This window comes from Gossypium hirsutum, chromosome A01, assembly GCF_007990345.1.
Source record: "Gossypium hirsutum isolate 1008001.06 chromosome A01, Gossypium_hirsutum_v2.1, whole genome shotgun sequence".
Lineage (NCBI taxonomy): Eukaryota > Viridiplantae > Streptophyta > Magnoliopsida > Malvales > Malvaceae > Gossypium > Gossypium hirsutum.
The window spans coordinates 76622281-76630262 of record NC_053424.1 but is presented as its reverse complement, the minus strand read 5'-3'; positions in this window follow the sequence as shown (position 1 = coordinate 76630262).

The following is a 7982-nucleotide window of genomic DNA, read 5'->3' as shown; positions in this document are numbered from 1 at the left end:
TGAAATCTTAAGTATACAGGAATGACATCAAAAACCCAAATTTTTGGTGAGATTTTTGAGCCTTTTGAGCATATAACTTTCTTTCTTGCTCACTTTTTTTTGTGGTTTGAGTGTGTCAACATTGAACTGTTATCCTAGAACTTGCTTCGATTATACATATCGAGATCACACGTATGATTGGATATACTCAGATGATAAAGGCACTTAGGATTTAACCCATTTACTCCATAAAAAGCCTTCCCACATGATTAAACTCTTAGTGAAACCCCTTGAGCCTACTAACCCTTTTTCATTGATTAACCCTCATCATTAACCCATTAACCCATTATTGTTGAAATCCTACTACTGAATTTGACCCTTTTTATGGAGATTGAATTTAATATTGTTACCTCGCTATGTTCACCATTTTTTGTTACTGAATCATGAAGTATGATTTCTATATTGTATCGACTTGATTTGTTCTTAAAAAAAACCTAGTATTATATTGTAATTCTCAGCAAGCTAAAGTTGTCATGAACTCATGTAAAATAATTCTAGATATTTGTTTGTGGTTCAGTAATTAAGTTTTTAATAGTGGGGTAATTTATTGAAATTATCTCGATTCTAACCTTTTTCTCTTTAGCTTGTATCCATACTTGTAACCTAAACCCCGTTACAACCATACAAAGACCTTTTGATTAGTATATCTTATCATTTACAAGTGGTGGAGATTTGATTTTCATGCAAGCCTATGGTAATAACTTTTCATGTTAGACAATCGAGTGCTTAATCTTGAACCTTAAATACTTTGAGTGATTTGAGTGAATCTTTAGTGAGGATGTCATCTCTTGTATATTTAGGACTAAAGTTAATTGCTTAGAGGAAGGAGATTACCTATGATTTTATTATCAAAATATTCGATTTAGATTGTTTGAGGCTTTTAATGCCCCTATAGTTGATTTCTCGTTGTATGATTTTTTGCGGAATAACTTGTAACATTATAGTAATGAGTATGTAATTGAGAAGAATGAATTCTAGCAGTCAATGAGAATTTCATTTGAGGACAAGCAAATGCTTAAGTGTGGGGTATTTGATAAACACCAAATTATACATATCTATACCCTAAATACTTAGCATATTTATGTATGTATTACTAGATTTGTGGATTTTGGTGCTCTTAATTCGGTTATTTCATGTTTTGTACTCAGGAGAGCACCAAGAGTCGAAAGGATCCAAAAACAAGCTAAAAAGGGATAAAACAGACCAAATCGAGAAGATGACACGACCTAAGCCTTGCCACACGGGCATCTCACATGCCCGTGTCCTTTGGGGGTGTCGACCAAGGTTTTCACGATTCACACGGCCTGGCCATTGAGCCCACACGGCTATGTGCAATTCAACGGATCAAACACGGCCTGGTAATCACGTGTCCCTTTTTCAAAGAGTTGTATTTTACACGGAAAAGGGTACTTAGGGAGGAAGAAAGCCAATCCAAAGCCTATATAAACACCCTAAGTGTGACCTAGAAGGAGGCCGCTCTTTCCATAACTTTTCTACAATACAGAACCATACACTAGGAATTACTTGAAGAAAGCCAGACGATGCATCTCAAAAGCCGGAGCTACTCCAAGACTAAATATCTCTCTCAAAATTCCTTCAGGGGTTTTAGATTTTTCCTTATGTTTTGTTATTTTCATACTCTTGAGATGTACTCTTATTTTATTATGAACTAAAACCCTTAGATACCTAAAGGGGATAAAACCTATGATGGATGTATGATAAATACTTGATTTGTTCTTAATTATGTGTTCTTAATGCTTGAGTTAATATTCTGGGTATTAATTCATGATTTGATGTGCTTATCCAGAAGAGGAATAAACCTTGCCTAAGAGTAGATTTGGCATAATTAAGCAGAGTTGATCGAAGGCCTAGAAATAGGGTTACGAGATTTTGCCAGATTTGGGTGAAACCTAATATGGGAGTCCATAGAGTGATTTACTGCTTCCCTAGGGATTTTAATTAAGAAAGAAATTTCGATTAATTCAACTGAGGGTTAGACATCATTAGTATCGAAAGGAATAATAACATAGGTTAGGGAGTCTCACGGATCAAGTCAAGTGAATAAATCGTCCGGTTCAGAGTCGGATAACAAGTGAAATCTAGGTGGATTCCTCCTTGGGTGTCGTCTTTATCAATTGCTTTTCTTCAAGTCTTTTTCCAAACTTTCTCTTTGCTTTAATTAAATCAGTTAATTAGTTTAAATAATTAGTTATTAAAACAAACCCTTTTATTCTTAGGCTAGATAATAAAAAGATATTTATTACTAGTACTTTTGGTTCCCTTGGGTACGATATCCCGGTCTTGCCATTGCTATACTATTGTTCGATAGGTGCGCTTGCCTTTTCCTTGTGATAATAGTTAGTCTAGGTTTGATCTTCATTATAAATATTTATTACTTGTTACGAATCACGTGATCAGGTTGTCATTCACGTACTTACCTTTCTCGAATAACCGAAAACATCTCTCGTTTGGAAGGTAATGAAGCTGGAATTGGTTGTACAAGACTTTAGGAACCTGAAAAGTTACATCACAAGAAGATCGAACAGGTGGGTTAGTGGAAACAATCCTTGCTTACTCACTTTATTTCTTTTTCTTTTTCTTCTTTTGAATAAAATCATTGTTTTCATGATTCTTTTGTATCTTCTTGTGAAAAGAAAACAAGAAAAGCAAAAGAAGTAAAAGAAAAAAGAAAAAAAAGAGAGGCAAAAGGCGAATAAGAGAGAAAATGAGAGATTCTTGAAAGAGCTCGAGAAAGTCATTGAAAAAGCCGTTGAAAAAGAAGGAGAACAAAAAGAGAGTGAAAATGAGATTGAGAAAGAAATTGAAAAAGAGAATGAAAAAAAAGTTTGAGAGAGAAAAAGAAGTTGAACAAGAATAATGAGTGGAAAAAGAAATTGAGGAAAAAGAAACGAGAGATCTCGAGAAAAAAGAATCAAGTGAAAAAGAAAGTGAGCAAGCAAGGATTGTGTCCACTAACCCACCTGTTCGATTTTCTTGTGATGTAACTTTTCAGGTTCCTAAAGTCTTGAACGACCAATTCCAGCTTCACTAACTTCCAAATGAGAGATGTTTTCGATTATTCGAGAAAGGTAATTACGCAAATTACGACCACCCACTTGTGATTGAAGGTAAGAAAGGTAAGGATTCCATGTTTATCGAATCAAGGTTGTCCGATTTAAAAATTACTCATAAAGATTTTGATGACTTAATTCCTGAAAGACTTGTATCTTTTGATTTGGCTAGTCATTATCTATCTTTTAGAGTTGATGCCCTTGTTTCAAAAACTGCCATGAAAAGCATTTCCCATGATATGTCTTATAATGGAAAATCTATTGATTCTTTTGGATTGGTCCAACCTTTGCAAATTGCGAATATTTGTGATAAAAGTTTTTCACTTAAAAGTTTTGACGTCTTTGAACGCATAAAATCTTTAAACTCATGTGTTAATATGTCTGTTTAAACATTCCTATTCATTTGGTTTGTGATAGATTTGAATCTTTGAATAGTTGTATGTTCACCATGTCTTTGTTTAACATACATGTTAAAAGGCTTTCGCATGCAATGTTCAAACCGTTTGATTTTGGCCTTCAAGATAAAACTTTGAATTTTTATATGAGATTCCCATATCTTGATCTACTTAGTTTTGTCAACTCTGCATGCTTGCTTGATCGAGTGGAATTTTAGTCATATGGTGAGTTGATTATATTTTCTTCTAACATGTTGCCTGCTGGAATTCATGATCAAGTACGTGTGTTCAAGCCTGGCATATGTTACTTAGATGTGTTTTATGGAACATTTAAGTATTTTGCATCTTTTGCTTTTAACTTATGTTTGCTTGATGTTTGAACTTTTGTTAAGGAAATGAAATTTGATGATTTGGTTTCCAATTTTGATTTGTTCTCTAATCATTTTGCTTGGCCACATATAAAGAATTTGTTTCATTTTGACAAGGTAAGGTCGACTTATGCTATGGGACTTGAATTCAATTCCAATTATGAGTTATTTTTTTCATTTAAGCCCCTTGTTTTCGTTAATGCTAACCCCTCTCATTTTTGTGAATTCCACATTCGAGAAGCATGAGATGTCATGGTGCCTCATTGTATATTCAAATTGATCGAAGTAAAAGGTTTTCTTTACATTACCTTTCCAAGGAGAAAAGATTTGTTTTGATTGAAAAAGGTAAAACTGTTCATGAGATTTTTCTCCTAAAGGCCGTCAAGGTAAAGTCTCTAAAAATTTTGAAATACCTTTGCTTCATTCAAATGAAGATGAAAATTTTGTTGATTGGATGTTTGAAAACTATTTGAATCATGATGTGCTTGATTTTAGTTTTTGGCCTAGTATTGATTCGTTTGTGTTGGATTGTGACAATGGACATAATGTTAACACAAATCATGATAATAAGCAAATGATTGAAAGATGTTGGCCATGGTACACTTTGCGTGAACAATCACATGAATTTCTGTTTTTGAATAAACATATTGAAAAGTTTTGGATGTGGATTAGTATGCTTAAATTTTTGAAAATACTCATGACTAAGTACCCTTTTATCCAATTGAATCCACATGTTTGCCTTGATGGAATAATGAAACTTTTCAATAAATTGAAGTATGTTTGCTTTGCCGAATTGAGATTATTGCCATATGATCTTTGGACCACATTCTATAAGAGCTATTTGGATTCGAATACTTTGCACTTGTCATTGTCAAAATTGGTAAGTCATTTTGGCAAGATAAAATCTATCTTTTGCTTAGCATTCGGCTTAACTTTAGGTTTTTGTTGTCTTAATCCTCTGTTACTTATCTATGATGGTGAAGTGCTTACTTGTCCATTGATAAACCATTTCCAGGATTGTGTGATATCTTCCATCTTGTTCAATCGAGGAAAGCTGAACGAGAGGAAATATTTTCCAATAGATGAACAGCCCGACTTGAGGACAAGTCACCTAAAAGAGGGGGGATGATGCGAGCGCGCCCAGCGAACACCGTCTGTCAAGTCTCCTTAGTTGAGCCTTTCATTGCTGGCAAGCTGATCCCAGTTTGTTTCCAGCTCCACAAGCTCTGTCCAGTTCAAATTCAGCTTATTTGAGATCGATCCAGCTCAATACTTTAGTCATTAATTATGCCTTTTGTAATTAAATGCACCTTTAGTTAATTTCATGCATTATTGATCTACATATTTTAATTAATGACATGCATTATGTGTTCTGCATTTAATAAAGTCATGCATTATGTAACTCCCATGTTAGTATAAGCCTGCATCATTAAATTAAGTCTTGCATTAAGTACTCATTTGTTCATTTAGTTTGCATTTCAAACCATGCATTTAAGCATCTTATTTTAATAAATGAGTTGTTGGACATTTATTCAACTCATCTTAGTTTACTTAATAAGTGTTACTTTTAATTAATCTAGTTCCTAGGATTATTTATTAATGCATGAGTTAAGTTTATTTAATGATGCTTCTTTAATTAACTAGTTGCTGGAATAATTAATGCATAGTTCATTTATCTAAGTTAAGTATTAATGTGTGTTATGTTTAATAAGTGTTTACATGTATTTAATAAGCTTATTTTAATGTATTTATTGCAGGAGTCTTTTCAAGTCATAACCGTTACATTGCAAGGGCTGTTACACCTTAAATAAAGTGACTTTTTAAGTCATTTTCGGTTACAAATGAAGTGGCTATTACAAGGGATGTTTTATACATCATTTAAAGGAGGTTTAAGGAGCATTTTATCATCCAAATTAATTTTGGCAGCAACCTTTCCACTACCAGCCGTTTCTTCCATTTCAAAGGTTATTTCAAGCATTCAAACATCATTAAGAAGATGATTAAGAAGATGGTGTCCATTCGGCTGACCAAGGTCTAACTTAAGAGTCATTTTCAAGCACTTAAAGTCATTCATTCAGCTGAATTAAAGTGAATTCAAGGGTGGAGTTATTTGGCTCAAGAATGTTAAAAGACTTGAATTAAATTTTAGCTTTTAATTGGCACATTAAGTTGAATGTTTGTGACCATTCAGCTAGCCTATTTTAGCACTATAAATAGGTGAAATCAGCCTTTGTAAAGGAATCTTTTTGCTTAGTTTAAAAACATTATTGAACTTATATGAAATTTGTGAGATTTCTTTCTCTCATATTTCGTTGAAGAACTCGTTGGCTTATCTAGGTCACTAGTGGCGTCAACCTGCCTTCTTCTTTATCCTAAACTTATCACTATCAAATAGTGTGGTGTTCACCCTTATACCAAGGTTCCTACTTTGCTAAGTAGCGGGTCGAGGTTCTCCTATTCTCTATCCGACCACCTTTAAAACTTATAAGCATTTGGGTCAATATTTTCTAATATTAGTTCGTGTTTGTTTTTGAGATCATTTTCATTCCATTCCATTCCATCCTTTCATTTCATCATAATTGAACCATCAATTCACTTTACATCCGTTTTTTGTTGTCCAATTACTATATATATCTCCATCTTTTATTATTTTTCTATAACCGAACCTACATAAACTTCATATCCATAAACCCATCTTTGAACTCTTTTTACATAGCTTCCGCCTTTATTCATTTAAAACATCCTTTGAACAAATCGAACGATACTTCTTCGTAGATAATCAGGCAAACTCGCATACGACTCGACTCACCCTGAGGCGGATCATATCAGTTCGTCCTGGCTCAGTTTCGGTTTATCGGGTGTTTTTAGTTTCTGTGTCCGCCATTCATCTAGTTCTTCGATTTGTAGCCTTCGTTCGTCATAGATGGGTCCTTTGTTGTTGCTTGAACATGGCTCATGTAGGTTTTTCGAACTTATTTCCTACAAAGTAGGTTGCACCACATGGTCAGTTTTAGTAGAATGATTTATACAACCACTTTCAATTTTTGATGTGTTACTCGAATTACGAGCTTGAAGGGTGATTGTTTTGTCTTCGTGCCAACATCAATTATTGTTCCAGTGGTTGCTAAAAAGGGCCTCCCAAAAATTAAAGGAACATTACTATCCTCTTCTACATCTAGAATAACGAAATCAACTGGGAATATAAATTTGTCAACTTTAACGAGTACATCTTCAATAATCCTCCTAGGAAATCTGATTGTTTTATTGGCTAATTGAATACTCATCCTAGTTTTTTTGGGTTTCCCAATACCTAGTTGTTTAAACATTTTGTAAGGCATGATATTGATACTAGCCCCTAAATCAGCCAAAGCATTATTTACGTCTAGGTTACCAATTAAACAGAGAATTGTAAAACTCCCTGGATCTTTTAATTTGTTGGCCGGCTTATTTTATATTATGGCTGAGCAAACCGCATTTAATTCCACATGTGATGCCTCATCCAACTTCCACTTATTTGTTAAAAGCTCCTTTAAGAATTTGAATGCATTTGGCATTTACAAAAGAGCTTCAATAAATGGTAAGTTAATATGTAACTTCTTTAATAATTTAAGGAATTTACCGAATTGTTCTTCTATACGGTCTTTCCTTGTCGCGTTTGGGTATGGCACACGAGGTTTGTACTCTTTACTTACCGGTTTCTGGTCATTTTGGTCCACCTCACCCTTACCTTTACTTACCATAATTTCTTGCCTCGGTTCTGGTTCAGGTGCAACTAACCCTTCCTCATCTTTAATGGTAATTGCATTGATTTGCTCCATTGGGTCAGATTCAGTGTTACTCGGCAGGCTACCTTGTGGCTGTTCAGATATCAATTTAGCGAGCTGACCTATCTGAGTTTCGAGCCCTTGGATCGATGCTTGTTGATTTTTAAGTGCTGCTCAGTATTCTAAAAACGAGTTTTTAACACCGAGATGAATTTTGTTAGCATCTTCTCAAGGTTCGGCCTTTTCTCTTGTTGGTAGGGTGGTTGTTGGAAGCCTAGAGGTGGTGGTGGTCGCTGATTTCCTTGGCCTCCCCATGAGAAATTTGGGTGTTCCTCCAACCTGCAT